General features: G+C 44.5%; 1 long non-coding RNA gene and 1 gene segment (V, D, J or C); both read left to right on the top strand.

The window, feature by feature from the left end:
- The first annotated feature begins 1,651 nt into the window (after positions 1 to 1,651).
- On the top strand, positions 1,652 to 5,178 carry LOC310691332 (immunoglobulin heavy constant gamma 4-like). The segment is given in 3 exons: positions 1,652 to 1,774; positions 2,555 to 2,691; positions 3,811 to 5,178.
- Positions 5,179 to 11,956: 6,778 nt separating this feature from the next.
- On the top strand, positions 11,957 to 13,318 carry LOC310691335. The gene is made up of 3 exons (XR_014518471.1): positions 11,957 to 12,323; positions 12,846 to 12,912; positions 13,013 to 13,318. It is a non-coding gene; the product is annotated as an uncharacterized lncRNA (long non-coding RNA).
- Positions 13,319 to 16,324: the final 3,006 nt, after the last annotated feature.

Here is a 16,324-nt window from a genome sequence, read left to right as displayed (position 1 = left end):
GGAACACACAGACACACATGCACACCACAGGATTTTTTTATATAAAAGAAACACTAAAAAATAAGGGGGAAAATGGCAGAGAAACAGATATGTTTTACAATTTCCTTTCATATTCTAAAAAAAAAAAATTAAAGGCAAACTTTGGTCAGTATATTCAGTTTCTTTGCATCTATTTACAGAAAGAGGGAGGGCAACAGAAAATTATGTTTTCTGATATAATCTCTCCTCCCCATCCCACTTCCCCCATCAAACAGATACAAAGCATATGATGGCATCAGAGGTTGGCCAAAAAATAATTGGATAACGTTTTCTTTGTGAAACATTGGTGGCGGTAAAGGTTAGAAGAAGTAGAATTTGGAAATGGGTGTATGTGTGTGTAAGGGGTCTTACAGGGAAAGTGGGGTATCTTCATCCCCTGACGCACCCAGCAAGACAGTGTCAATCTGGAGGCACCTCTTGTAGGAAGCAAGTAAATCCAAATTCACAAAGCATTCAGGCCAGATTAATGGAGTGCTCACACACTGCGGAGTGAAAGAATTGAAAGTAACCTTTCCTATGACTTAAGGGGCTTGTAAACTCTGCCTTGAAAAATGACTCAGGAATAGACACAAGACCTCAAGCACAAGAGTCTGCCCTTGTTCACCTAACAAGGCTAGAAACATTGTAAGAGACTTAACAGCTTGACACTGGTACCTAGGGATTTTGGCAATTTTTTTGCATTTGAACGTATAAGAGAAAACTATCTAGGGCCAACAGAGCAAACAAAGAGATGGGGGGCACAAAACCAACCTAAAGTATCCACATGCCCACAGAGAAGAGCATGGATAAATGAACATGTGCACACAAAATTCATTATGCGCCCTCCTCATGTGGAAAGAAAGTGGCCAGCCCTTATTTGAGTCAGCTCTTTAGAAGCCGCAGTTGTAAGAGATGTGTTTCTTGCATGACAGATGTTAAGCCAGTCATAGGATATTTGTGCCTTATATGTGGCCTCTTGACTTTGTTAGCAAAGTGATTGGAATAAAGCAGAGAGAATCCAGAGAGAAAGGAGACAGATAAAACTGTACTGAGGTAAACAGGGCAAAACCAGTTTATGAAATAAAACAGGGAGATTTGTCTCTCTTAGGTCAGATCTATGCAGCTAAAGGGGGGAATCCTTCAGAACCACACATCTCTACCTCTCCTCCAGCTGTCAAATCTCAGCTGCCTTTCTCATGGACAGCTAAGTCCCAAATGACAGGAATCTCCAGAGTCTGCTGTCACCAAGACTAATAGCAGAACCAACGCCTTCAAGTCATGCACTGAATGCATTTCCAACAGACTTAACATACAGAAACTCACAAACTTCTTTTTTCTACACTGTCCCCACCAAATGCTTGGCTACTTCTACACCAAGGTTAACCACTGCCATGTTTAGTGTACTTGTTGGTGTTGGGTTTGGTAGCTAGGCCTCCAGATTCAAATCCCTGCTCAACCATGAAGCTCACTGCGTGGCCTTTCTAAAACAACTCGCTCCCTCATAAAATAAGCTTACTAAGGCTGAATTAAGACATCCCCGCTCTCTCCAAATATCACAAGTTTTCCACAGGATTATTTCACCCCGTCGTTCCCAATGCCTCGTCATCGCCATCAAGGATAGGATCCACTTTGCCATGTCTAGCAACTGTTTTCGGTGCCTCTGCAGATTCATAATACTCAGATGCTCAGTAACACGGCCAAAGGGGCATCACAAGTGATGCCCTAGAAACATGAAAAATAAACCCAGAAGAAATGGGTGAACCAGTGTTTTGGCAGAGTGAGACAAGAAACGAAGGGAGGGAGAGCTCTCATGAGAGTGAGCCTACTTTGTATGCCTTGGCCTAAATGTCACATGGGGTGAACAGATGTGTTCCCCAAACCACCAGTACAAAATTTAAATGATCATAGTTCGTGTTATGTAGAATTTGGAGACAAACCAACACTTGTGCATTTCATTCATACTCACAGTGCATCACAGGCTTCATAGTTGCCATCAGACTAAAATAATAATACTATATCAATGATGCAGCATGACTGTGAATGAAGTGTGGATGAAAAGGATTATCTGACACCTGTATAACATTAAAGATAAGACTAGATGGGAACAAACATTTGCATAACCCTCCATAAGAGTTAAGTACAGTGGTACCTTGGTTTAAGAACAGCTTAGTTTATGAACAACTTGGATTAATAACACTGCAAACCCGGAAATAGTGTTTTGGTTTGTGAACTTTGCCTTGGAAGCGGAACATGTTCCGCTTCTTGTTGAGTGTGTTCCATTCGTAAATTGAGTCCCCCGCTGCTATGGGAAAGCACACCTTGGTTTAAGAATGGACTTCCGGAACGGATTAAGTTCTTAAACCAAGGTACCACTGTACAATCATATTCTAGGGGAAGGCAGGCTCCATATTTATGCAGAATGATGGGATTCAGAAGTAGATGGATATACTTGTGGGTCAATAGATAGATGGACTATTCATATTGGGGAATTTTATATTTATGAACACTGAGAATGGCGTCTCTTTCTTCCCCACAGTGATAATAATACCGACAGAAGTTGATCTCAGCGACGAGGTCGAAGAGGAACTGGAAAAATTATGGACCACCATCTTGGTTTTCTTCATTCTCTTCCTCATCAGTGTATGTTACAGCACCACAATGACACTCTTCAAGGTGAGGGGAAAGGAAGGGGAAAACACATATCAGCATTTGCATTTGGCAGTGAGAGAGCCCAAAGGAGGAAGAATGCAACAACTAAAACCCAAGAGATAAGTGTTTAAAATATATGTTTCATTCGCTGCTTGCTGGGGAGGAGAGAGGGGTGTAGAATATAGGTTGCACACACACCAGACATTTAAAGCCCTTGGCTTCCCCCAGAGAATCCTGGGAACTGTCATTTATTCCTCACATTTATTTATCTCCCAGCAGCCTTAGCAAACCACAGTTCCCATGATTCTTTGGGGGAAGCCATGTGCTTTAAATGTATGGTGTGTAGGCAGCCTATTTCTTTAACCTCCTAATCTGCTCTCCTTCCTCTTTAACACACCTCTATAGGGTCCAGAACTTGTGGAAACTTCCAAGGATCTGCTACCACTCTGGATCATAAGTGGAGTCTGAAAAGCTCAAGGCACAGGGCTGTAATTAAGAAAACCAAAAACACTGCATTTGTTTGAGGAAAATGTTCTTTATGTGGCATTTCAAAGTGGAAGAAAAGAAATATCTTAAAATGGCAAAAGTGTAGCAACAGTACATTCAAGATAACTTAGGTAAAAGTCCTTTTTACACTGACTGCATTTGAACATTCCTTCAGCCAGAAAGTGTTTTGCTTCTAAATAACCTCTTGCTAATGTAGGCAAGATACGACATTTTTGAAGGTTCAAAGAACAGCACGGGACTAGATTCAAGTAGGTAGCCATGTTGGTCCAACACAGTCGAAATAAATAAATAAAATGTCCAGTAGTACCTTAGAGACCAACTAAGTATGTTCTGGGTATAAGCTTTTGTGTGCAGGCTCACTTCTTTAGATACCTGTTTGCAAAAGGGCTTTCAAAAAGCCCTGTACTGTATCTGTTTATTTGAAGTCCCAACAGTCAGTGTTTCAAAATGCAGCATCACCTGATGTACCTAAGAAATCAGGTGACTGACACGTGGGAGCCCCCATCCACCTGTTAAATTATGCCCTCTGGGGTGGGCAGGTAAGGATCTGGTCCACCAGCCAAAAAAGGTTCCCCAGCCCTGTTCAACACTCACCCCTCTCCTCTCTCCCCCACTCTTCACCCTCCATCCCAACAGGTAAAATGGATGTTCTCCACTGTGGCAGACCTGAAGAAGCAGCCTGTAGGCCCTGAATACAAGAATGTCATCCCACAGACATTCTAGGAGCATTTTCCTGGGAATCTCATCCCCCATCTTCAAAGGGGCAAAGAGGAAGCCACTGCCTGGAGCCGCAGCTTCATCTCCAGTGTCAACATCCCGGGCCTTCTCTCATTTCCTATCTCATTCAGCTCCTACTTCTCTCCTGGCAAGTGATGAGGCCCTTTCAGCACAGCCTTAGGGGGAGTCAATTATCCTGAATGGCATGTGTTGGGACAGTGTCTTCAAGAGGAAACACTTTTATGGGCCCCGATATCTTAACTGGCTTCCACCAAGAGCCAGAAACATCTGCTTCTCCCACCCAGTAAAGTACCAAAGGACAGTCACCCCCACACACAAAAAAATGCCTTTTCAATGGTGGTGCCTCTGTTGTGGAATGGTCTCCCTAGAGATATTCTGCTGGCACAGGTGAATAAATACTAACAGGTGAATAATACATTCTACTCTCAGGCTTTTAAGCAGTGGTGGTTTTACTCTTATTGTTGCTTTTACTGCTCTTATTTTGTGGGGGTTTTTTTTAAAAAAAAATACTATTTTAGATTTAGTGTGCATGTCTGTATATATATATATATATCTAATTGTGTGCTTTTAAATATTTCATTATTTTGAATCTAGTCTTCATGTTTGAGATGCATACCATCCTGGCAGCTTTTGCTTTTTTAAACGAATGAATGTCTGGTGTCTCTAGCCCCAACGTGCCTGACACTATCTGGCTTCTAACCTCACCCAGAGATGTGAAACTCCACTTTCCAGTATCTTTGCCAGGCCTCTTTAACCATATGAAATAAATGTCCTTTTCTATCTATGTGCATGCAATATGCTTAAATAAACCAGCTCTTTTACCCATCTCTTACACACCATTTCCTTACTGCCACGGGATTATAGTCAGCCAAGTCCTACTCAGAGCAGACCAACTTAAACTAAGATAGGCATGCCAATAACTTCAACTGGTCTACTCTGAGTAAGACTAGCACAGGATACAGGATACGGTCTTCAAACTACCAGTGACTACCAACCCCTTAATCTATTGCATACTCATTTATTGGAGGTTGTTAAGCAGAGAATAGCTACCTATCTGGGATTGTATAGCAATAGATTTCTGCACCATTAGGGGGCTGGGCTGGATATCCTTTGAGGGCCTTTCCAGTTGATGCAGGTTTTGTGATCATTACTGTTTTTAGTGCACAAGCATCCCAGAAACTATACGCAAGAACTGCTGAAGTGCTAATGATGTGAACCTTCCAATCCCTGTATATGCATGTAAATAAGCCATACATCACAAAACTGGCACAAGCCTCCAGTGACCTTATTCCAATAAAACAGACCCATCAGAGACCTGGAGCGAAAGTCGCAATATGATGCTTCCAAGGAGGAAGTCTGGGCCTACACCTGTAGCAGAATGAGGTCGGAATGAGGTGGAAGATAACATTTTCATTGTTCTCTTACAAGAGATGGAAGGGGGGGGCTCTCTGCTAGCACAATTGGAAAGAAAGGTTCGAGGTCCTCCAACCTGTTGTGCTAGCTTTTGACTTACAGGTTGGTTGGTTGGTTGGTTGGTTGGTTGGTTGGTTGGTTGGACAAAGCAAAGTGTTTAAAAATGGCATCCACCACCTATAATCTGATGGGCAGTCCAAAAGTAGCTAATGTGGTGCTCTCTAGATGCTGTGAACTCCCAGCATCCCTGATCTATGACCAGGAGCTGCAGTCCACAAGATATGGAGGGCACCATATTGGGTACCCCAGGGAAGTCCATGCAACCACTTTCAGTATCCTCCCACCCCATAATACTACATGTGCAGACATAGGGGGCAGCCCTTGTGTGAGGGGCAGAACCTCAGTTTGCTATGCATTTTCATTGACTGGGGGGGGGGGCAGGTCCCCTCCCTGCCCCCCCTTGACTACACCCATGTGTGCGGACCAGGCCCATAATAGGAAGCTCATGTGAATGGAATGACTCTGACCAAGCAAAGGAGGCTGGAAAGAACAGACCTTTACAATGGAAAAAGGAGAGGGTGAGAGGTGAGATACAAGAAACTGCAGCTTCAGGAAACGCCATCTTGCAGGACGTTTTTCTGTTGCTATTCTTAGCGCCTCTCAGTTTCAAAACTCACCGACACGAGGCTATAATTACCCCGCAGTGTGAAACCGCGAGGGGAGGAGCAGGGCCTTGGGGGCTGGGTGGGATCCAGCTGGGCCGGGTGTACGGTAAACATCTAAGCACGTGAGAGAACGACATTTGCATCACAGAAGCGGCCATGCAGTGAGGAGCAAGTGGCGCACGCAGCAGCGGCACCAGCAAAGGATTCTGGGTACTGCTCTCAGCTAAAGAGCTCCCAGTGGCATGACTGAAAAAGAACTACTTCAACAAATGTGACAATCCATGAGGCACCCCCCAAAAAAATGCCTGTCACAGATACTGGATGAGAGAAGAAGTTTTGTTTTGCCCAATACTGATTCATAAAAAATGTGTGTAGTCTTTTATCCCTTATATCACAGCAACTGAGAGGTTTGCATGCTCCCCCATAACCAACCCAAGCCAGGAGATGTATCAGAGGGCCCAGAGGAGTGAACGCAGAGGAGAAATGGAAGTCTCAGGCTGGTCAGGGTGGGTTTCAAAGCAGCTAATATCATCACATTCAACACTGTCCTAACTTCCAGTCACAGGGTCTTCTGCATATGTTTTAAATTGAATGAATGGTAATTGAAGAAGAGCTCTTCATCCCAAGGACTGTGTCAGCAGAGGTTGTGTGAACAGAGGAAGCTGCCTTATACCATGGGCTCATCCACAATTCGCTTGTCCTGTGTCTACAAAGCATGAGTCCAAGAGGTTTTCCGCTTGTTTCATGCTCTCTAGGCAAAGGGTCCAAGCTGGTTTGCCCCAACACACATGTAACTGGCTGTAAAGTAACATAACATTATATATAATAAAACTGTAATCTAATCATCATATAATTTTTGATATGATGATTAGATTACAGTTTTATTATATATAAAACTTTATATATAATGTTAATGTTATGTTACTTTACAGCCAGTTACGTGTGTGTTGTGGTATTCTGAACATGATTTACGCAATGAGGCAATTGTGGTGTGTACAGTGGTACCTCAGGTTACATACACTTCCGGTTACATACGCTTCAGGTTACAGACTCCGCTAACCCAGAAATAGTGCTTCAGGTTAAGAACTTTGCTTCAGGATGAGAACAGAAATTGTGCTCCGGCAGCGCGGCGGCAGCAGGAGGCCCCATTAGCTAAAGTGGTGCTTCAGGTTAAGAACAGTTTCAGGTTAAGAATGGACCTCCGGAACGAATTAAGTACTTAACCAGAGGTATCACTGTATTTTCTGTTTGCCCTGCAGAAACAAGACAGTCCCTGCCTGCAGGCATACAGTCTAAACTGCTAAGGGAGCTGGGCATGTTTAGCCTGGAGAAGAGGAGGTTAAGGGGTGATATGATAGCCATGTTCAAATATATAAAAGGATGTCACATAGAGGAGGGAGAAAGGTTGTTTTCTGCTGCTCCAGAGAAGCGGACACGGAGCAATGGATCCAAACTACAAGAAAGAAGATTCCACCTAAACATTAGGAAGAGCTTCCTGACAGTAAGAGCTGTTCGACAGTGGAATTTGCTGCCAAGGAGTGTGGTGGAGTCTCCTACTTTGGAGGTCTTTAAGCAGAGGCTTGACAACCATATGTCAGGAGTGCTCTGATGGTGTTTCCTGCTTGGCAGGGGGTTGGACTCGATGGCACTTGTGGTCTCTTCCAACTCTATGATTCTATGATCCTATGATTCTAAAACAAAAGGCACACAAGGAGAAAGGGACAGGAAGAGAAGAGGGGGGAAATCAAACTCAGGGACCTGCTCTGCAACCAACTAGCACAGTTCAGGGGTAAGAAGTGCCTGGTGGAGCTGGTGTTTTCGGCAAAACTGGTGGAACAAGCTTTGCTTCCCGTATCTCCCCTACTGAGGCAGTCTGGTGGAATGGCTGCCTCCAGTTGAAGGAGAGGAGGCCTGGTGGTCTGCCAGAGACCTGGGTTGAACCAGGGACTTTCTGCAGGCAAAGTAGATGCTCTGCTCCTGAGCTCTGACCTTGCACCCCCACCCAATCTACAGTAAGCGAATAAGGGGCAGACAGCACATCTAGCATGCAATTAGAAAATAGTGCCTGCTTACTTTGTTATAAACCAAGTAAACAATAAGCTAAACTCGGGGGTGCCTGGCTGTAAAGGAGAGGCACAGCCCTAACTCCCTCTCTCGTCCAATTTAACGCAGTACAGTGCCCAGAATTCCTTGAGAGGGGGAAATGTGTTTTGAAAGAGTGGTGTGAATTGCAGGTCTTTGTACCATGCACACCACACTTTGCACCGCACAATCCTGCTAACAGGATTTCTCGGGCCAGTTGCACTGTATGTGTACTGGGGGGGTCGTGCTTTCTCCCCACCATCCCAACCCAACAGGCCATCTGTGGGAAAGACAATCTATGCCTGGGTACATGTACTAACTCAGTTTAATCTGTCAAGTGAAGATAAAAGGGTGGAAGGAGATGGAGATGGACGCAGACTTGAGATCCTGGGAAGAAAAGCAAGGCACAAATATATAACGGCATTCGCAGATCATGTGAAGAGAAATGAACATGGGGAAAGCCCCCAAAAGAGCAGATTTTCCACAGCCACCCACAGTCACCTCAGAATGGGTGTAAGATTTGCTGCTCCAAACCTTACTTTCTAGGAGACAAAGCTCACAGCCATACCTTTTAAAGCACTCTTCCACCACTGACAGTCATGGCTTACCCCCATCCCCCAAAGAACCCTGGGAACTGTAGTTTTTAATGGTGCTGAGCGCTGTTAGGCGAATCCCCAGTCGCCTTAACAAACTACAGTTCCCAGGATTCTATGGGGAAAGCCATGACAGTCAGAGTAGTACGAGGGTGATCTACACAGTTGGTGCGGATGAACTCTAGCACAATGGTTCCCAAACTCCCCCCACCCCTCTAGGCATACACACACTCAATGAACCACTTGAAAATTGCAGACAGTCTTGGTGGACTTCTTAACGGTTTTTCCGCCTGTTGTATCAGTTGAAATACACTGGGCTAGATGCTGTGTGATTTGAAACTGTATTTTTGAAGGCACACCATGGACCATCTGAATGAAGCTCGCAGACCACTGGCGGTCTACGGTCCACAGTTGGGGAATCATTACCCAAACAGATCAATCTTACGCATGCTTGCTTGGAAGTAAGGGCCATACTGGACAATATGTTAGTTACCCCTAAAGTTTAGTGGGCTGCTGTTGTTTACATGAGAGCTTGCAGTCTATGGCTTCTTAGCACCACGCACACTTACATGGAACAGGGAGTGAGCCCCACTCCGCTCCAAATGCAGAGGGGTTTATTTCCAAGTAATCCTGCACAGGAGTCAGCTTCAAGCGTGCAACAACAAACTTTAGCTCCCCATGTGCAAACTCCTTACAAGCATTGTAAACTCTCGAAATGACTTCTGTCCTCAGTTTCACTTCCCTGCTTGTGTTTGCCAGAAAAGCACCCCTGCAAAAGAACACTTTGGGTTTATACTAATCATTACTGATACTCAGCGGCCTGCTTCTTCCAGAATATGTTGTAGTTTAAGGGTGTTGGGAATCTATGAAAGGGTGAACTACAGTTCCCATGATTATTGCGGAGGGGTGTCTTGAAGTGTATGGTGTTTACACAGTATCAACCTCTAGTCCTTTTTCTTATAGATATATAAGAAGGGAAATCTGCAAACAACATTCTGCCTGGAGTGATTGTAATGATTTGCAGACATCTCTTTACAAGAGGGATTAGGGTGGGAGTTTGCAGATGATCCCTGAACAATGGTGGAAGTGGGTGGAGTCTGCATGGCTGAGAGGACTCCAGCAGAGAACTGTTGTTTGTTGCAACTTCTTCATCACAAAACCACCATGTTAACCATTGCCTCAATACAGTGAACACAAACCCAGGTCCTCTAGCCAATGAGTCCAAAATGACTGAGATTGTAGGCCAAAATTACTATTAAAGCATTGTGGTACAACACTGAACAGTCATAGCTTCCCCGAATGATTCCTGGAAACTGTAGTCTCCTCAGGGCACTGAGACTTGTTAGGAGACACGTCTTCCCCTCACAGAACTACAATTCCCAGATTTCCCTGGAGATCAAACCACTCGGGGACTTGTAAGCAAAGTCAGCCCTGGAGAAACAGCGCCCTGGGCAAGGAGTGTCTCCTACTGTGGTCAGCTTTCCAAAGGGTTTATGGCACCTGGAGCAGGTGTGGTATTTGGGGGCCTTCTGCTGCCACACCCCTACAAGGGCCCATGCATGCGTGCACAAAAGCTCGGGCCCACGTGCAATAATTACTGCATTCACGGACGACAAATTTTGTGGCAGAGCTTCTTTCTGCCACAATAGGGCTAAGCCTCATAGGTCTTGCCGGCTGTGGCCTTCTCAAGAAGGAAGGCCTGGCCTCACACCAATAATGCGCCTTTTTCTGTGGCCACAGAAAAATTACTCTCCAGTGGCAACTTGCCTGGAAATCTTAGGCGCTCACTCACCATTGGTGGCCAATGGTATGTGCAGGAACCAAGGAACCCCTTGGTTTGTACAGGCCCCCCAATTGCCCCCTCCAAGCAGGTCTGCAGCTTTGCAGCGTCACCAAGTTGTGTAGCTTGTGCAGGATTGCAAAACAAGCCTGCTTCTGCCAGGCTCCCCCCCCCCCCGGCAGTGTCTATGACAGGCATCCCCAAACTCGGCCCTCCAGCTGTTTTGGGACTACAACTCCCATCATCCCTAGCTAACAGGACCAGTGGTCACAGATGATGGGAGTTGTAGTCCCAAAACAGCTGGAGGGCCGAGTTTGGGGATGCCTGGTCTATGAGAAGGTCTCCACAAACTGAGCTACCTCTTCTTTGCACTGTTCTGCTTTCAGTGCATTCCTCAAGTTTCAGGATCCCCAGAGAAGCTTTCATCTTGTGGGGTGGCTCTCAAAGGATTACTCTCATGGAGTCACAGGCCAATGTGCTTTATTATGTTCTATTCAGGGAAGCTTTTAATGTATGATATTTTAGTGTTTTTTGGTTTCTGTGGAAGCCGCCCAGAGTGGCTGGGGAAACCCAGCCAGATGGGCGGGGTACAAATAATAAATTATTATTATTATTATTATTATTATTATTATTATTATTATTATTATTCTGCACACACACAAAATGGCGCCTCCTGCAAGTTCTCCTCTCTGAGCTCCAACACTCCCTTACTCATTTGCAACAAGTAGGCCCTCTCTTGGAGTGCTATAACTAGTCTTCCGTTTATGTGCAGTATATAGAAATCTTTTTATTTATTTAAACAAGAACCTGTACTTTAATATCACACAGGAATAAGTAGTCTTGTGTATCACTAGCATTAAAGGGACAGACTCTCAGGCTGGGGAACTTTTTAGGTTTATTTTCGTTATGGGGGTTGTTGCTGTTACAGATATTCATGTTTTGCATCTTAATTTTAGATCTTGTGATTTATGTGGAAATTGTTTCAGTTCGGTTGTGTACTTTGTTTTATTTATTGTTATGACGACTTTTATTCTGTTTGTAATTGTGTGATTTTTTCCATGTTATAAGCCACCTTGGGCATAGCTTGGAACTATGGAAAAGCGGCATTCAAATAAAATGATCACTATATACTTTTTAAAAAGTTTTTATTTATACTTTTCAAGTTTGCACATTTCATTAATTTTACAATCATTTTAACATTTCAAAGTTTGACTTCCTTCCCCCTCTTTCTGCGGTTCCTTAATTTTTTTTAACATCTTCTGCATATCCCAATTCATTTAATTTACTCATTTATTTATCCACTTTAAATATATACTCTTATGAAACTGCAGGTTATTACTAAAACCCTGCCAATGTTTTTCATCTGTTTGCAATTTATCTGTAAATATTCAATGAACCATTTCCATTATTTCATAAAAAGTTTCTTATCGTGATTTCTTATTCTTCCGGTATATACTAGCCTCCCAAGCTGTAGCGTCCTCTTCAGTCTTCTACCCTAGCTGCTTCCCCCCCCCCCGCCCACTTTCTTTTTTTTACAAGTGTTACAAATCTTTTTTGCCCAATGCACAACCTTGAGATTAAGAATATCATGCTCTACTGACTGAGATATGTGGGAACTTCTGAGAACGAACTCAAAAAATGCAACTTGTCTCCCTCCTCAGCTCAGTGCAGGCATTTGCTTTTTCCACCTTAGCTCACTGCAGACAGTACATGGGGGGAAGCCCAGCCACTGAGCTCAGCTCAGCACCCCAGATGAACACCTAGCACACCCACCCCCTAACTCTGTGAGGGAAATAGGGGTCTCCTAACAGCTCTCAGCACCCTTAGCAAACTACAGTCCCAAGGATTCTTTGGGGGAAGCCATGAGTGTATACAGTGGTGCCCCGCAAGACGAACGCCTCGCAAGACGAAAAACTCGCAAAACGAAAGGTTTTTTCGTTTTCGAGTTGCTTCGCAAGACGAATTTCCCTATGGGCTTGCTTCGCAAAATGAAGCTTGCCCCGCAAGCTCCGGGGATAGCGGGAAGCGCAGCGCGTCTTCCCCGCTGTCCCCGGACCTCTTTTGAAGCAAGGGGCGGCGCGGAGAAGATCGCTTCTCCCCGTTGCCAGCCCCGCAAGCTCCGGGGTCAGAGGGGAAGGCGCAGCGCTTCCCCTCTCTCCCTGGACCCCTTTTGAACCAAGGGGCGGCAAGGGGGAGAAGCGATCTTCTCCTCTCTGCCCCTTGCTTCAAAAGAGGGGACAGAGCGGCGCTTCCCCTCTGTCCCCGGACGGTCTCCATAGGAACGCATTGATTTTCAATGCATTCCTATGGGAAACCGTGCTTCGCAAGACAAAAAACTCGCAAGAAGAAAAAACTTGCAGAACGAATTAATTTCGTCTTGCGAGGCACCACTGTAAAGAGATATCATAGCACTTTAAATGTATAGTTCAGATGAGGCCTCAGCCAAAAAACCCTTCTGAGCATAGCTGTCAACGTTTCCCTTTTTTTAAGGGAAATGCCCTTATTCCGAATAAGATTCCCTGCAAGAAAAGGGAAAAGTTGACAGCTATGCTTCTGAGCCTCCAGAGTTAGTTGTTTATATTTCTGTATCAAATGCATATTCCTCCCCGGAGCATGTCGAGGGAAATGGGCAACAAGAAATCTCTTGCAAGGTTATTGTATCCAAAAACAACAATTGAAATGACAGTTTTTTAAAACCTCCGGTGCCTATCACCTTCCCAAGGCCTGACTGGTCGTCACAGTTAGTAGGGTCAGTTAGCATCTAATTCCTCTACCACACGGGGCACATTTGGGGTTTTGAGGAAGTGCCAAGTGTGCCAGTCACAAAATGGCTGCTGTGGTGTATGTGTGGCTCAAGACAAAATGGTTGCTGTGGGGGGGGGTGTGCCACAAAATAAAATGTCTGCCCGGTGTGTGTGTGTGTGTGTGTGTGTGTGTGTGTGTGTGTGGCACAATATAAAATGGCTGCTGTGTGTGTGGCACAAGACAAAATGGCTGCTGTTTTGTATGTGGCACAAGACAAAATGGTTGCTGTGGTGTATGTGTGGCTCAAGACAAAATGGTTGCTGTGGGGGGGGTGCCACAAAATAAAATGTCTGCTCTGTGTGTGTGTGTGTGTGTGTGGCACAATATAAAATGGCTGCTGTGAGGTGTGTGTGTGGTACAAGACAAAATGGCTGCTGTTTTGTATGTGGCACAAGACAAAATGGCTGCCGTGGTGTGAGGGGGCACGATAAAAAATGGCTGCTGTGGTGTATGTGTGGCTCAAGAAAAAATGGTTGCTGTGGTGTTTGGGGGGGCACAAGACAAAATGGCTGCTCTGTGTGTGGTGTTAGTTTCTGTTTCTCACTGAGCAGCTGTGTGGAGTCACAGGACTCTGTTTACATTCCAGAGACCTTGCAGTCTCACGGGAAAGGGAGATGAGATGTGACGTTAGTGGTTTCCTTTGTTCCTTTCTTCCTTTGTTCAGCTGCTCTCTGCTTTCATAGAGAGAGGATGTCTTTTCTGTTCTGTGTAGTTTAGAAATAAAACTCTTTACAATGTAGCCAAACCTCTCATCTCTTCCCTGTGCTGGGAACCCTGCTGGATAGAATGTGCTTGAAGCCTTATCAAAGGCTCAGGTCATTAAACACTTCAGAGGCGATTTCAAAGCCTAAGCTCGGAGGAAGATGAGGCCTTATCGGCTCATCTTCCGACATGTGGCACAATATAAAATGGCTGCTGTTTTGTATGTGGCACAAGACAAAATGGCTGCCATAGGTATCTGGATGACACAAAATGGCAGCTGCAGGGGTGTGGCATAACACAAGAACAAAAAATGGTGGGGGTAGGCCCTCTGACCACATGCGTCCTGGAGTTTTGAGGGGACATTTACTGAGGACTTTTTAAGGGACCATGGGACATAGTGGTGGGCACACTGGCATCCTGAAGCAGCACATGGGCACCCCTGTCCTGCTATACTGGCACAGGCACAACCTCAGAATCCATTTTAGAAAATTCGGTTTCAATACAGTATTTTGATTACTGAGCATCTCCATATGATTCCAGTGAAAGCCTTTGCCGCCATTCCTGAGGGGACATTGGCAAGGGGTTAGCCGACGCAAACATCTGTTCTTTCACAGGGAAATTTGGGCTGATTTTTATTTTGCAGTTGTATGTTTACTCAATAAATCTGGTTACTTCTAATATAATAATATATATTATATATATCAGACCAAGGGCTTTTAGAGCGTGACAGGAAGCCCTATGGGCATGAGATTGTCCAGGCCCTTGTAACGCCACCTGCTGGTCGACAGCTTGAGAGCAGCAGCAATGACTGAAATTATTTGCCGGTTGGAATAGAGCTTGGAACCCTGTTCCTTAAAAAAGTTTAGGGGAGCAACCACCAAGGAAAGTGACATGTGGCAAGGGAGGCACAACTGTGCCCAGTTTGCAACCCCAGTCCAAGGGGACACAGCCATGGATCTGTGTGAATTAAACTAAAATACACCCCAAAACATCCACCTCCCTTATGCCACCTGCAGGTCACTACCAGGCATGCAGCAGAAATGGTTTAAACAGACGCTCCCAGTTCTAAATGCTCGGTTCACTTCCACCATTCCTGTATATTACAGGGCATTCACAAAACGTGTTTTAGGTGTTATTGTTCCAATTGTTTTTACCTGCTAAATTGTTTCTAAATACGTTCTTCTTTCTCGCATTGCTTTATCACCAGTGTGTTGGGAGGAAGGAGGGGAGAATACATTTAAGGAGAATACATTTAATAAATGAAATAGCAGAAGGATATCTGAGGAATAGCTCTTAATCTCAGCATCATGAGTTTGAACTCCACGTTGGGTGTAAGATTCCTGCATTTCAGGGCGTTGGTGTAGATGATCCTCGCGGGCACTTCCAACTCTGCAATTCTATGTCAAAAGTTGTATTCCCTTCATTTCTCTGCAAGTTCTCTGCCCCTCCCCACGAAACCAGAACCTTCTAGCTAGACTCTTTCCTAATACTCTGCTTCCCTCTCCTGGACATGTTGAGTGACAGTACCTTAAAATCAATTATTCGTTAATACATCAGATGGAATGCAAAAGATGACCCGTTTATTCAGCATCCATCCTTATTTGCTTGTGGGGTGTTTGGGACGTCTTCCCATTAATCATTTGTTGACCTTTCAATGCATTTGCTTTAAAAACTGTGAAAGGTCCAGGTGCTTTAATTATATATGTGGGGTTTGCTGCAGTAGAGAGTCACACCTGCACTCACAAACAGAAGTCAAAATCAAAATCATTTATTACTTTTATCTCCTTCTTCCACATTCATACTCAGAGTGGCTGACAGCATAATCATAAAATCATACAATTGTAAAGTTGTAAGAGATCCAAAGGGTCTAGTAAAACCCTCTACAATGCAGGAATCTCACTTAAAGCATCCATGACAAATGGATGTATATATGGATGTATATCAATAATACACTAAAAATGCAATAAGACACTGTTAACAGAATAATTTAGGCTTAAAACAGTGATTTCCATCCCCCCCCATGTGTTTGTCTTCACAGTTCCTGCCTCTCCCCACTAAACGTGGAACTTGCTAGGGGTTTTCTCCTAATCCTCTGCTGCACCCATGTGGACGTATTCAGTACTGCACCCTCTTAAAGTCAAAATTTAATGTGCAACACACAAACTTTGATTTCATAGAATCGTTGAATTGGAAGGGATCATCTGGCCCAGCCCCCTGCAATTCAGGAATCAGCACATGATCCCTCACTCAATTTGAAACAATACTGGACCCTGCTTAGCTTTGCAAGTGTGCTAGCACTGCATAAGGATGTAGGGCAGGGGTCACAGAACTAGAAGCGTAAATGATAATAATTTATCATTTACATCTCACTC

Source organism: Podarcis liolepis (genome assembly GCF_965112155.1).
Source record: "Podarcis liolepis genome assembly, chromosome: 13".
Classification (NCBI taxonomy): Eukaryota; Metazoa; Chordata; class Lepidosauria; order Squamata; family Lacertidae; genus Podarcis; species Podarcis liolepis.
This window is presented reverse-complemented; position numbering and strand designations above follow the sequence as displayed.